Here is a 15,641-nt window from a genome sequence, read left to right as displayed (position 1 = left end):
GTCATGTTTAAAATTTCTGTGAAGATGCAGATATTGGGTATATGGAATTATTGGCCTGATCTTGGAAATCATCATCATGTGTACAATTCCTGCAATGACAAAGATATTAAGCATATGGAATGCTCCTCACCAGGGGAGCAGGATGGGCACTAGTTGCATCTAACAAAGTATTGTCTGCACTTGGTTTACAAAATAGATTAGTAACAATATGGCCATCTGGTTCAAGTATGATGTCCATGTCCAAAAAAGGATACGCTACCATTGCTAATTGTGTGCGTAAATCTCAAATTGTAATTGTTTACAATTAACGTCTCCAAAAGGGAGCAAAGTTCAGTCCGTGGTCCAGTCCAGATAATTAGTAGGTCATCGATAAATCTAAATCAACACAAAACATGTGTCAGCCAGATCATTTAGCCATCATCAGAGAAAATTATCCTTTTCCAACTACCCAGGTAGAGGTTGGCGTACGAGGGTGTGCAATGCGTGCCCATTGCTACCCCCTGGGTTTGCAAAAACACCTTGTCCAAGAAGGTAGCATTTTTATTCTAATAATTTAGGAATAAATCTATTTAAGCACCAAGTAGACCTGTCCTGTTCCATGAGAAAAGACTGTGCCTCCTGGATTCCCTGCTCATGTGGAATGCTTGAATATAGAGCTTCAATATCCACTGCTACGAGCAGGGCACCCGGAGGGACCTGGATACGCCGCAACCTTAACGAAGGGAAGCAAGCACTGGAGCCTTGCGGCTTCACTGCCCGTTTCCTATTGCGCATGTGCGAGTCGCGTGGCGCTTTGTGGATGGCCCTGTTGTTTTCTGGGACACACGTCCCAGAAGGCAATGGGGCCACTCACCAAAGAGGAGGAAGCGCCGCAGAGTAGGAAGAGGCAGATTAGGAAGACTGCCTAGCAACAGGGGTTTCTGGTAAGTTTAAAAAAAATCAAATATTTTTTTTCTTTTAAGAATATCAATGCTATTTTTTATTTTAGGGTGGCCCTGTACTTTAAAATGCAAGAGGGGTGAAGATTAGAGCAGTGTTCATTGGTGGGGTGTGTCAGGCCACAGGACAGCTTGTGTGTGAGAGCTGCAGTCCGACTCTCCAAAGTGATGGCTACACGGGGTACAGAGATTAGCAGATACAAAAAAATTTAAAAAAAGAATGAAAAAAGATGTACATTTATTAATGCATATGTAGCCTGACTGCATTACAGTAATACATTAAGATGGTCCATTCATAAGTGTTATGCCAGTTTAACATGGCAGCAAAGCATTCATTCATTCTTCTCACCATCTATTTTAATCTCCTTCACAGGTGCATTGATTTTTTACGCATCTTACAGACTATCTGTGTGAAACTTATCCTGCAATATGGTACATTGTTTTTTTTTTGTGTATAACTGTTATATTTTAGGGCTGTTACTGATTTAAATTTTCGTGTTTGGTTAAATGTTTTTTATTTTATCGATTAATCGACTAATTTCGATTAATTATAACGCACATACAGATCCCACTACTTTTAGCTGATCTCCTTGCATTGCAACTCTGCATTAGTCAGTGGTAAATGTGATATACACTATATACAATCACCCGAAACTACTTTCCACAATCCATGACTTAACTTCACAGTTCACACAAATATGTTTTAAATTCAAACTGTAGCACTGACGTAGGTAGTAATTTTTTTTTCCCACAGTAGCGTGACAATCCCTCCACCTCCGGTCTAACTAATCACTCTCACCTTATGCCATAGACCCCCCTTAAATCAGAACTTTGACATCACCGGACTCCTCCTCCCTTCCCTTTGTTAGCAGACGGAGGCACTTGGGGAAGGGGGTGGAGTCCAGTGACGTCGATGTTCGTGACATCACCGGATCTCCGGAACTCCCTGAAGACCTGGAAGCCAACGGAGAGGTGAGTACCGATCAAAAGAATTTTGATCGATCAAAAATTTGATTAATCGAGGAATTAATCTTTAATTTTCACAGCCTATTATATTTATATCTGTATATTATTGAGATCAATTCACAATCTTGTTATCTGGGTTTACATCCACAAAAAAGCAAACAGTGTTGTTCTAGTAATGGATAGAAGGCGGCCTCCATGCTCTGTGTGGGCTTGTCAATAAGAAATATATAGAAGAGCGCCAAATCAGTAAAAGGTGCATTTATTTAATACAATCAATAAAAAGTCACACTTACATACATGATTATTATCCTCCGTTTGATAGTCAAATCACTGTTCCCTTTCACTGGTGCTGTTCCTGGATACAGACATGTAACAATCCTCCTCCACAGCGTACTAGGGGAAGCACCGCTGTGTTCTGTGATACATAGAGACAGACAGGCTCGTAAACAGCGTGTGACGTCAGCCCGGGTATACCCAAGAGCACAACGCGTTTCTGAGCATGCATATTTCTTATTGGTATCCTATTCTGAGATGACTTCATTCTAAAGAGGCAGCTGCCACTGGTGACTGTGCACATACATCCCCTACCCTTTAAGGACAGCAAGAAACCTTTTTTGGATTCTCAGCAAATTCCAAGTACTGTTTTTTAAATAACTTTTTAAAGAAACATATTTTCCTTGATAAAAACAGTTTTGATTTTATTTCAATGAACGATACAGACTGAACCGGAAAGGACACACCAGTATCTTTTAAAGCGCTAGTATCTTGTGTTGTTTCTTACCATGTGTGTGCTTGTCAGAGGAGGAGATCGAGAAGGGGAGTGAATACTGATGACTGAACGAGAGAGGGTGGGAAGGATATTCTCAGGCTTATAATATATAAGCGTATAATAGCGGGCTAAACCCTCACTTCTGCATTCTTGCTCACTGACCATCAAGGAAATCTATTCACCATACAGAAGCTTCCCTCAAGTAAGTGTCATGATATCCTTACTGGAAAGCTGCCTCTGCAGGGAACAAAGTGTGCAAAGTGTCCTTACTACCTCTCTGCCAGCACAGTCCTATGCGCTGTGCAATCATGAATCTGATTTACAGACACAAAGTGAACACTTAATCCTTTTTCACTGTAAATGTTCTCTAATTTCTAGGTATAATCCCAGTTATGGGGCATTCTGCTTTTTTTTAATCAATCTTCACAGTTAATTGAAGTTTTAGGTAATAGCGTTAAAGATGTGAGTAATGCAAATGCTTTCTAATCCAGACTTGTCTTTATGTCTGGAGGTAATTGAAATGTGAGATATGATTATCATGGTCAAATGAAGCTTCACAAAATGTATTCTGGAAATAGTTTGCAACTGTTGGTAGCACAAGTAATTTGCTGCAAAAAAGGTAAAATGTATTTTCTGGTGATTGGCAATAAATGATAACAGGTAAAAACAGCCAAACTTTCATAAAGATAAGTGTTTTTTTTCATCTATACCTGCTGCATACAAATGCAAGATAATATGTACTAGAATTCTGCTTAAAGTTTCTACACGTTTGTGATATGGAACAATTTATCTGTGCTGCAGTGTGCTGAAAATTAAAGTGGTTGTAAACCCTTACAAACCACTTTGACCTACAGGTAAGCCTAAATTAAGGCTTACCTGTAGGTCCAAGAAATATCTCCCAAACCTATACGGTTTAGGAGATATTTGCCCGAAGACGGGCACCGCTGTCTACAGCGCATGCGCCGTAGACAGCGGTGCGCAGGCGCACTGAGCGTGGCATTCTGGATAACGAAGATGCCGCGCGTCTCGGCTCCCGTGCGCATGCGCGGGAGTGACGTCATCGCGGCTTCGCCGAATGACAGCGGCGGAGCTGCGAGACCCACCAAGAAGATGGATGCGCCGGACTACAAGGGACAGCAGTGACTTCGCTGGCTCCTGTGTCAGGTAAGTGACACATAATGGGCTACTATGCGATGCATAGTAGTCCATTATGCTTTGCCTTTGCAGGGAATGAAAGAGGAAGTAAACTCATCAGGGTTTACTTCCTCTTTAAGTCTAAAGAACCCCAAACTGTGCAGTGTGAATGATAAAGTGGGTGTTTAACCACTTGAGATCTGCGCTATAGCCAAATGACAGCTACAGCGCGGATCTCCTTTGCCGGGACTACGTCTATTGACGTCGTCCCGTGCACGAGCGGCCTGCGGGGCGCGCGCGGCGCGCTCTGTGATCGGCGAGTCCGTGAGACTCGCCTGATCACCGATCCGTGCAAGGGGTCGATCCCGACCCCTTATCACGTGATCAGCTGTCAGCCAATGACAGCTGATCATGTGATATAACGGAGCCGGTAATCGGCTATTATTCCTCCTCGCGCTGACAGCGCGAGGAGAAAAAAAAAAGCCGATCACCGGCGGCCGTGATCGGGACATCAGTCCCGATCACGGCCAGGCCTGCTTGTGCCCACCTGCCCCCTGCCAGTGCCCACCTGCCCCCTCCAAGTGCCACAATAATAAAATGTGCCCCCCGTCAGTGCCACCCAGCAGTGCCCACAGTGCCACCCAGCAGTGCCCACAGTGCCACCCAGCAGTGTCACCCACAGTGCCACCCACAGTGCCCACAATCTGCCTCAAAGGTGCTGCACCCCAGTGCCACTTATCCGTGCCCATCAGTGTCATCTACCAGTGCCCAGCAGTGCCGCCCATCAGTGCCCAGCAGTGCCACCTATCAGTGCCCATCAGTCCCATCTATCAGTGGTACCTATCAGTGCCCATCCATGCCACCCATCCGTGCCACCCATCCGTGCCATCTTATCTGTGCCACCCATCCGTGCCATCTTATCTGTGCCCATCTTTGCCCATCAGTGCCGCCTTATCTGTGCCCATCGGTGCCGCCTTATCTGTGCCTATTAGTGCCGCCTTAACTATGCCTATCAGTGCCCACTAGTGCAGCCTATCAGTGCCCACCAATGCAGCCCATCAGTGCCCACCAGTGCAGCCTATCAGTGCCGCCTAATCAGCGCACTTCAATGAAGGAGAAAAATTACCCGTTTGCAAAATTTTATAACAAACTATTAAACATGATTTTTTTTTTTTTGCATCTTTTTTTGTTTGTTTAGCAAAAAATAAAACTCCGAGCTGTAACTAAATACCACCAAAAGAAAGCTCTATTTGTGGGAAAAAATGATAAAAATTTCATTTGGGTACAGTGTTGTATGCCTGCGCAATTGTCATTCAAAGTGCATCAGCGCTGAAAGCTGAAAATTGGTCTGGGACTGAGGGGGGTTTAAGTGCCCAGTAAGCAAGTGGTTAACATAACACCCTCATTTTCCGCAAAATTCAAATGTCAGTGACAAAATGGTCAGATTAAAATCTCCTGTCTGTGCTAAACAAAAAGCAGTTGAGTCGAGAAATGCAGATGCCTCATTGTATTGCTTTGGCTATTTTTTGGTGATTTTTAAAGCATAGATCAGTGTTTCTCTGGGAACCCCTGGCAAAAAGTTTGAGGTCTCAGGGAACCCTTGAAATAACATTCAGCTTCGGCTCACAGAACATCTGTGTAATCTGCCAGCTGTAATATAACAATTATTTTAAGAAATAGCATTACATATTATGAATGAATATTAGCACTTACCTATATTTGAAACTTGTGCTGTTTTTTTTCTGCACAGATGCTCAATTCTGTGTTTAACTGCAGTATTAGGGATGAGCCATACACCCCCTGGTTCGGTTCGCACCAGAACTTTTTCAAACGGACCGAAAATTTGTGTGAACTTAAGAACCCCATTGAAGTCTATGGAACTCAAATGTTAAAAATAAAAAGTGTTAATTTTAATGGCTAATATGCAAAATATTGCCAAAAAAGGGTTTGGGGACTTTGCTACTGCCCCAGGGGACATGGGTCAATGCCGATTTTTTTTTTTTTTTAAAACTGATGTTTTTTCGGGAGCACTGATTTTAATGACGATTAAAGTTAAAAAAAAGTGAAATATTCCTTTAAATATCGTGCCTGGGGTTGTCTATAGTATGCCTGTGAAGTGCCACATGTTTCCCGTGTTTAGAACAGTCCCTGCACAAAATGACATTTAACGGAAAAAAGTCATTTAAAACTGCTTGCAGTTTTAATGTAATATCTGGAAAGCCGCGTACACACGGGCGGACTGTATGGCCAACTTAGTCCGTCGAAACACATTTCAGCGGACAGTCCGCTTGTGTGTGGGCTTCAGCGGACTTTTTCAGCGTGCAGTCTGGCGTACTAAGTATTTCGGAATTTCCGTAATACTGTCCATCATACTTTGGTTTCAGCGGACAATCCGCTCGTGAGTAGGCTAGTTCAACGGACTAAGAATGGCGCATGTTCAGAAAGGATTTACACGGCGAAAGGTTGCATTGCTGTGTATTGGACTTCCTATTTCTAGTCCCGTCGTACGTGCTGTAAACGTCATCGCGCAAGCTTTCGACGGACTGTTTGTGCATCCGTGTGTGGTCAAGTCTGTTCATTAGAAAGTATGACGGACTGTCCGTCGGATTGTATGACGGACTAAGTAGGCCATACAATCCGCCCGTGTGTACGCGGCTTTAGAGATGGCCTTGCGGTTCGCCCAGAGGTCGGTTTGTGGCAAACTTTGCTCGTTTGCAATTTGTCAAACCGGCGGACTTCTGGCGCTGTTCGCGGTGGACATATGCGTTTACATTGTGAAGACCTTTGACCCATGACACATCCATCATGGGGTACAGGACAGCCAATTGAGACATTTCAGCACATGGACATACCGCCTACTTTATAAATAGACCTGATCTGGTGGCCATTTTACATTCTGTCTTTTTGTCAGTGTAGGGAAAGGACGCTGTATGGAGCAGGGACAGTCAGCCTAATCACTAGCTAGCTATTACTATTAGGTCCACAAGTCCTTTTAACCACTTAAGGACTGCCGCATGTATGTCGGCACAATGGCACGGACAGGCACAATCACGTACCCATACGTGCCTTTCAGCGGGTGGGGGGTCCGATCGGACCCCCTCCCGCTGGCTGCGGCAGTCCGTTTCGCTTCAGGAGCGATCCGGGATGAGGGGATGGCCATTGGTTTCTGGCCATCCCCTCTCGATCGCTCCTGGCGAATGAGAAGCTTCCCCTGCCTGTGTAATGTAAACACAGACAGGAGGAAGTGATGTCACTCTCCTCGGGGCGGTCTTTTTGACCGGACGGCGAGGAGAGAAGACATCCTAGTAAGTGCACCAACACTACACTAACATGTAGGTACACATAGGCACACAAATCACCCCCAGTCACCCCCTGACCCCCCCTCCCAGTCACAGTACCACTGATTGCAGTTATCATTTATTTACTGATCACTGCATTTAGTGTCAGTTGTGACTGTAAAAAGTGTCAGAGCAGTTAGTTTTAGGTCCAGGGTAGCCCCCTACCCCCCTAATAAAGGTTTAACCCCTTGATTGCCCCCCCCCCCCCAGGTAACCCTTTCACCCCCTTTTGCCAATGTCACTAAGCAATTGTTTTTCTGATCGCTGCATTAGTGTCACTGGTGCTGCTAGGTAGCTAGTTATTTTTTATGTTCACTGCCAGGTTTTTATAGCATTAGGTACCCCCATATACTACCTAATAAAGGTTTTAACCCCCTGATTGCCCCTAGAGTTAACCCTTTCACCAGCGATCACCATATAAGTGTCACTGGTGACGCTGGTTAGACAGTTAGTTATTTAGTTATTTAGGTTCTCCATCAGGTTTTTATATAGCGTCAGGTACCCACATAGACTACCTAATAAAGGTTTTAACCCCCTGATTGCCCCCAGGTAACCCTTTCGCCCCCTTTTGCCAGTGTCACTAAGCGATCGTTTTTCTGATCGCTGCATTAGTGTCACTGGTGCCGATAGGTAGCTAGTTATTTTTTAGGTTCACCGCCAGGTTTTTATAGCATTAGGTACCCCCATATACTACCTAATAAAGGTTTTAACCCTGATTGCCCCTAGAGTTAACCCTTTCACCAGCGATCACCGTATGTGTCACTGGTGACGCTGGTTAGCCAGTTAGTTAGGTTCCCTGTCAGGTTTTTATATAGCATCAGGGACCCCCATATACTACCTAGTAAAGATTTTAACCCCCTGGTTGCCCACAGGTTAACCCTTTCACCCCCATTTGCCAGTGTCACTAAGGGATCGTTTTTCTGATCGCTGCATTAGTGTCATTGGTGCCGCTAGGTAGCTAGTTATTTTTTAGGTTCACCGCCAGGTTTTTATAGTGTTGGGTACCCCCATATACTACCTAATAAAATTTTAACCCCCTGATTGCCCCTAGTTAACCCTTTCACCAGTGATCACCGTATAAGTGTTACGGGTGACGCTGGTTAGTTTGCTTTTTATAGCATCAGGGCACCCACCATTTATTACCCAATAAAGATTTAACCCCCTGATCACCCAGCGGGTGATATCAATTAGGTTTTAGGGTCAGATAGGGTCTGCGTCACCCCAGGCAGCGCTAGCTTAGTGGCAGTACCGCTAACACCCATGCGCAAAGCATACACCTCCCGTAGTGGTATAGTATCTGAACAGATCAATATCTGATCAGATCTATACTAGAGTCCCCAGCAGTTTAGGGTTCCAAAAAAACGCATTGTTAGCGGGATCAGCCCAGAAAGCTGCTAGCACCTGCGTTTTACCCCTCCGCCCAGCCCACCCAAGTGCAGTATTGATCGATCACTGTCACTTACAAAACACTAAACGCATAACTGCAGCATTCGCAGAGTCAGGCCTGATCCCTGCGATCGCTAACAGTTTTTTTTGTAGCGTTTTATATTTAAATCCTGAAGGTGGTGCTTGGTTTTCGGGGTCCCATACGTGGCTAGGCTCCCAAAAAGTCCCCCACATGTGGTATCCCCGTACTCAGGAGAAGCAGCAGAATTTATTTTGGGGTGTAATTTCACATATGCCCATAGCATGTGTGAGCAATATATCATTTAGTGACAACTTTGTGCAAAAAAAGTTTGTAATATTCCCGCAACTTGTGGCAAAATATAAAATATTCCATGGACTCAACATGCCTCTCAGTAAATAGCTTGGGGTGTCTACTTTCCAAAATGGGGTCATTTGGGGGGGTTTGTGCTATTTTGGCATTTTATGGCCTTCGAAATTGTGATGGGTAGTGAGGAGTGAAATCAAAACTTTGCACCCTTAGAAAAGCTGAAGGCAGTGAGTGGTTTTCGGGGTGCCGTACGTGGATAGACTCCCAAAAAGTCCCACACATGTGGTATCCCTATACTCAGGAGAAGCAGCAGAATATATTTTGGGGTGCAATTCCACATATAACTATGGCATGTGTGAGCAATATATCATTTAGTGACAACTTTTTGTAAACTTTTTTTTTTTGTCATTATCAATCAACATGCCCCTCAGCAATTTCCTTGGGGTGTCTACATTCCAAAATGGGGTCATTTGGGGGGGGTTGTACTGCCCTGCCATTTTAGCACCTCAAGAAATGAGATAGGCAGTCATAAATTAAAAGCTGTGTAAATTCCAGAAAATGTACTCTAGTTTGTAGACGCTATAACTTTTGCGCAAACCAATAAATATACACTTATTGACATTTTTTTTACTAAAGACATGTGGCTGAATACATTTTGGCCTAAATGCATGACTAAAATTACGTTTATTCGAGTTTTCTTATAACAAAAAGTAGAAAATATCTTTTTTTTTTTTTTTAATGTTTAGTCTTTTTCCATTTATATCGTAAAAAATAAAAATCGCAGAGGCAATCAAATACCATCAAAAGAAAGCTCTATTTGTGGGAAGAAAAGGACGCAAATTTCGTTTGGGTACAACATTGCATGAACGCGCGTTAAAGCAGTGCAGTGAGAAATTGTAAAAAGACCTCTGGTCCTTAGGCTGACCATTGGTCTGGGGCTTAAGTGGTTAAGGACTGGTATAGGTGTACAGTATATAAGGTTGTAATACACTTACAATATACTTTCTTTCAAATATAGAAAGCATATTATAGTGCACTGCTGTGCTGCTGAGTGCTGACCAATTCTGCAGCTGCCTTTTCTCAGTGTAGGGAGGGACAGTTTGGTGTTTGGAGCAGGGACAGTCTGCAATTCACTAGCTACTAGCTAGCTACTACTAGGTCCACAAAGGTCCTTATAAGGACTAGTATAGGTGTCCAGTATATAGGGTTGTAATAAATGTATAATATACTTTCTTTCAAATATAGAAAGCATATTATAGTGCACTGCTGTGCTGCTGAGTGCTGACCGATTTTGCAGCTGTCTTTTCTCAGTGTAGGGAGGGACAGTTTCTTTGGAGCAGGGACAGTCTGCAATTCACTAGCTACTAGGTCCACAAAGGTCCTTTTAAGGACTGGTATAGGTGTACAGTATATAGGGTTGTAATACACTTATAATATACTTTCTTTTAAATATAGAAAGCATATTATAGTGCACTGCATGCAGTGCTGCCCGATTCTGCAGCTGTCATTTCTCAGTGTAGGGAGGGACAGTTTGGTGTTTGGAGCAGGGATAGTCTGCAATTCACTAGCTACTAGCTAGCTACTATTAGGTCCACAAAGGTCCTTTTAAGGACTGGTATAGGTGTACTATTTGGTGTGCAGTATATAGGGGTGTAATACACGTATAAAATACTTTCAAATATAGAAAGCCTAGTATAGTGCATTTCTACTGTGCAGCATTGTGACTGCTGAGCCGTTCTGCAGCAATACTACAAAGAGTGACAAACGCAATTAGAAAAAATTATTATAACTAGTGTGATAGACCAGTGGCCCCCCAAAATGATTGAAGCGGGGTGTTATATACCTTCTTCCACATATACTGCACTTCTCTAGAGACTTTTGTCACAGGGTCATTTAAAAAATGACAGGCAGAGGAAGATGCAGGCCCTTCCGCAGGGGTGGTAGGGGTAGGGCAGGAGCAACAGTCTTGAGCCAAAGTGGGAAATTGCAGAAGGTGCATTCGATTATGTCAAAGGATGCACCAGACTTGCTTGAGTGGCTCACTCAGCCTTACTCTTCTGCACCCTCCTCATCCTCTCGATCTGCACCCTCTTCTTCACTCTCTGCTGTGTGCACTCCCAAAGACACTACCACTAACACCACCACCACCATATACCCTCCGCTTGAGTCACAGGAATTATTTTCCGATCCATCACAAGACATTGCAGATGCGCAGCCATTACTGGCATTGGATCAGTAAGAGGAGGTAGCAACAACCGCCACCCAGCCGTCTGACAGTACCCAGATCAGCCCAAGGAGGTTGGTCCCTGGTGTTGCTGCCTACTCTGAGATCGGAGAAGGTGACATCGATGATGTGTCTAGTGATGTCACGTGGGTGCCCACAAGAGAGGAAGAGGAGGGGAGTTCAGAGGGAGATATGGACCAGCAGATAGGGAGGAGAAGCAGGCAAAACTTGCATTGCGCAGGAGGGACAAAGCAGACTGCTAATGTATCAGGAGCGAGGCATCAACCATGTACAGTCACATCTGTCGCTCCCAGGATGCCGGCACATGGCTCCGCAGTGTGGGCTTTTTTTAACGTGTCCGCTGCTGACAATAGTGTTGCCATCTGCAGCCTTTGCAGTCAACGCATAAGTCACGGTAAGCCCAACACTCACCTAGGGACGACCGCCTTAAGAAGGCACATGAGCTGCCATCACCGAGCCCAGTGGGAGCAATGGAACCCACAAAGCCACACTCCAGAATCTTACCGTCCAGCCTCGTTTTCTACTTCTCCTTCTCCTCTCTCCTCAGAATTGTCCTCCACTCCACCTTCCATCATGCCGTCCTCAAGTTTTTCTGGAAAAAGGCAGGCTTCCGTGGCCCAAAGGTTCGAGCCTAAAAAAGATTACGCCCGATAACCCTCTTGCCCAACGGTTGACGGCTGGCTTGTCAGAACTGATAGCCCACCAACTACTGCCATATAAACTGATTGACTCGGAGGCCTTTTGAAAATTTGTGGCCATTGGAATACCACAATGGAAGGTCCTAGGAAGGAAGTATTTCTCACAGAAAGGTATCCCAGAGCTATATTGCCATGTTCAGCAGCAAGTGAATGTATCTCTGGCACACAGTATCGGTGCCAAGATACATCTGGCCACAGACACGTGGTCTAGCAAACACAGGCAGGAAGGTATATCACTTTTACTGCTCACTGGGTGAACCTTCTGATGGCCGTCAAACATACAACCCGTGGCACCCATGTAGATTTGGTTTTACAGCCACGGATTGCATGCAGGCCTGGCTCTTCTTATCCTCCTCCATCCTCCCTCTCCTCCTCGGCTGACTCCTCCTTTTCCGCTGCTAGCGTCTCTTCCGCTGCGCCGCCCAAGATCCCCAGAACCCATTCGACATGCCAGGTGAGATGTTGCTGTGCTGCGTCTGTTGTGCCTGGAAGCCAAGAGCCACACTGGCCCTGCACTCCTTTCTGCTTTGCGTTCACAGGCAGATCAGTGGCTAAAACCGCTCAATTTGACAGTTGGTAAAGTGGTGTGTGACAATGGTGCCAAACTGCTTAGCGCATTGAAACAGGGCAAAATTACACACGTGCCATGCATGGCACACGTCTTAAACTTGGTCGTGCAGTGATTTATTGTCAAATACCCTGGGGTCCAGGACATCTTGCAGCAGGCAAGGAAAATCTCAGCCGATTTCAGAAGATCTTACACGGCCATGGCTCACCTTGCTGAAATTCAGCTGTGACACAATCTGCCAGTCAGACGTCTTATTTGCAATTGCCCGACGCGATGGAACTCAACCTTCTATATGCTTGATAGGCTGCTCCAGCAGAAACGTGCAGTTAACGTCTACCTGTATGAACTCTTTGCAGCAGAACAGGTTCTGGGGAGCTGGGGTTTTTTTCACCGCACCAGTGGCTGCTAATGCGTGACGCATGCAGACTTCTGCAGCCATTTGATGAGATCACCAAACTGGTCAGTCGCAGCCATGGCGCCATCAGTGACATCGAACCTTATGCCTTCTTTAAGGAGCATGTGCATTGATCAAGCCATGGAGGAGCAGGAGCGGGAAGATGAGGAAGTCGCAATGCTGGATGAATTCCCAGGGGGGGGGCTACTCTATCTGAGACAAGTCAACAGAAGTCTGAAGAGGAGTCAGGAGGATGGTGCCAGGGCAGATGAGGAGGAGCAAAAAGAGCATGCTTTAAACATTTCTGGGATACCTGTTGTCCATGGATGGGGAGAGGAGAACAAGGAGGATGACATTATCCTGGATGATGAACAGGAGCCGGGCCACCACACCGCTTCCAGTTTAGTGCAAATGGGGGCCTTCATGCTCCAGTGTTTTAACAGGGACTCCCGTATAAAAAGCATAAAGGTCAAGGACTAGTACTGGGTGGCAACATACTTGGACCCCCGGTACAAACACAAAATGGCGGAAATGTTACCACATTCACAGAGGGCTGTCAGAATGGAGCACTTCCAGGCCTTGCTTAGAGAGTATTCTGCTTTTGCGTGCGCTGGCAGAGGAATCCCACTCCCAGAGAAAGAGTTCTGGGTACCAATCCAAAAGCGCCTGCAAGGAGAGGGCGGTTTGAAGATGTATTGGTCACTTCTGATATGAGAAAATTCTTTCAGCCGACCCATCGACAGGTCTCATCCAGATCCAGCATCAGGGAACGCCTAGACCGACAGGTGTTTCCGACTACATCGGGTTAACAGCCGATGTGGACGCTCTGAGAAGTGATGAACCCCTGGACTACTGGGTGGGCAGGCTTGACCTCTGGCCAGAGCTTGCCCAATTTGCAATGGAACTGTTTGCTTACCCCTCGTCCAGTGTCCTGTCGGAAAGGACGTTCAGCGCAGCAGGGGGGATTGTGACCGATAAGCGCACTCGCCTAGCTCACGACAGTGTTGACAACCTCACATTTAAAAAAATGAATGAGGAGGCGCATGCGCGGCAGCTCCTAAGATGGATGCTTAGTCAGGGAGCTCCGTCCCGCCGCAGCAGCTCTGGCCTCTATACCGGCACCTTCGCCAGCGATTATCACCTGCATCCCCTCCACAAGGCAGGCGGAAGCCTCGGGGACACCCCCGATGTACTCGGGAGCGGTAAGAAGGAGTCTAAAGCCCGCATTTGAGGCCGGTGTGTCCCTGTCAGAGACGGCCAAGATGGCGGCGGCCCCGCGCTGCTCAGGCCCCGCTTGCTCTCCCAGCACAAATGCAGCGACATCCCCATCCATACTGCCACCGGACCCTTTGGCTGACTTCCCTCCCCTGGTTGCTACCTCCCCGGCCTCTACTGCATCCCTCTTGGAGCATACCCTGGCGGACTTGGGCCTCTCACCAATGGAGGCTGGCCCACCTCAGTCACATCCCTCACCACAGCCTGAGGCTTCAGGCCTACTGCACAACATGAATGTGTCTGAGCTCTTCGCAAAATTTGCTGATCTCCTGAACATAACAGCGCACAAAATTACAAGCGATATCAATGCTGACCTACAACATATAGGCACCCGCATTGAAATAGTTGAGACTAATTTGGAAACCACTATTACCAGAACCAATCAAAACACGGCTTGCATACAGAACCTGCAGGAACAATTGGAGACTGCACAAGCTAAAATTGACGACCTCGAAAACAGAAATCGAAGGTACAATTTTAGGGTCAGGGGGCTCCCTGAATCCTACAAAGATGTCCCTGAAACTATCTCTTCTCTCATCAAAGCCCTAATTCCAGACATTCCGCACCACCGACTGGAACTAGACAGGGCTCACAGAGCTCTCAGGCCTCCCAGAGCCGACGGTCTTCCCCGAGACATCGTGGTCAAACCCCACTTCTATTCGGTCAAAGAGGAAATAATGCGCAAATCAAGATCCTTACCCAAGATCATTTTTCAGGGACACCACCTGCAGATCTTTGCTGACTTGTCCCCGTCCACTATCCAAAAAAAGGAGAGCCTTGAAACCTCTGCTTCAAGTCCTGCTGGACAAGGAAATCAAGTACTGGTGGCTTTTTCCATTTCAAATCAAGTTTATATTGAGAGGCAAAGCATACACTTTTGGTTCCCTACATGAAGGTGAAAAACTCCTGCTACAGTTAGGTCTCATCATCCAGACTCCAAATCCTCCTCAACAAGGATGTACCCTACAGTCCGCTAAAGGACAACTGCCTACCAGCCCCCTGCCTCCAGTATGGGAGACTGTACGCTCTAAGAAATCTAAGGAAACTGGGCCCCCCTGAGATTACCAATCACAAGACCTCCAAGTGCTTTGTATCTTCTCAGAGGCTCCCTGGGAGCAACTGCTACCCCACTTGTGCCTTTGGAACTGACCCTTTTCTTTGACCACTACCTTCGCCCTCAACCACGGCGGACATATGGCGGACATTGGATGGGGATTAGGCCGTGAGGCCCCACGCGGGACTTTCCGTTGGAGTTCCCCTTGCCTCATCTCTCCCTCATTTTTTTTTTTTTTGGGGGGAGGTGGGGGACTGGGTCTTGAACTTTTCCTTTCCCCCTTGCTGACACCTGGGGACGTTTCAGATTCCCCTCTCCTTCTCCCCCCTCGTTGTTGTTTCTCTCCCTTCCCCCTGCCAAATATCCGGGACTTCCACTCCCCTTGAGATTCAGGTGTTATTTATTGCTTTGTGCATATTTTTTCTTTTCTTTTTCATATATTGTTATACCACATTTTTTGCTACACAATGTGCTCTCGGTCCTCCCCCCTCCATTTTTGCTCATCTCAACTTATTGATAATCATGGAGGGGTAGGGGCCATGACTCTA

General features: G+C 46.1%; 1 protein-coding gene across 1 annotated transcript in view; it reads left to right on the top strand.

Annotated features, from left to right (window-relative positions):
• Positions 1 to 2,699: 2,699 nt before the first annotated feature.
• LOC143974144 (prostaglandin reductase 1-like) overlaps positions 2,700 to 15,641 on the top strand; it is a 182,124-nt gene continuing 169,182 nt past the window's right edge. The window contains exon 1 of the mRNA XM_077475258.1: positions 2,700 to 2,875. The gene's annotated coding sequence lies outside the window, so the exon portion shown is untranslated. The remainder of the gene's footprint in view (positions 2,876 to 15,641) is intronic.

Source organism: Lithobates pipiens, unplaced genomic scaffold, assembly GCF_037356315.1.
Source record: "Lithobates pipiens isolate NorthernLeopardFrog02 unplaced genomic scaffold, aLitPip1_a1.2 Scaffold_13, whole genome shotgun sequence".
Taxonomy (NCBI): domain Eukaryota; kingdom Metazoa; phylum Chordata; class Amphibia; order Anura; family Ranidae; genus Lithobates; species Lithobates pipiens.
Note: the sequence above shows the minus strand (reverse complement) of the source record. Positions and strands in the feature narration are given on the sequence as shown.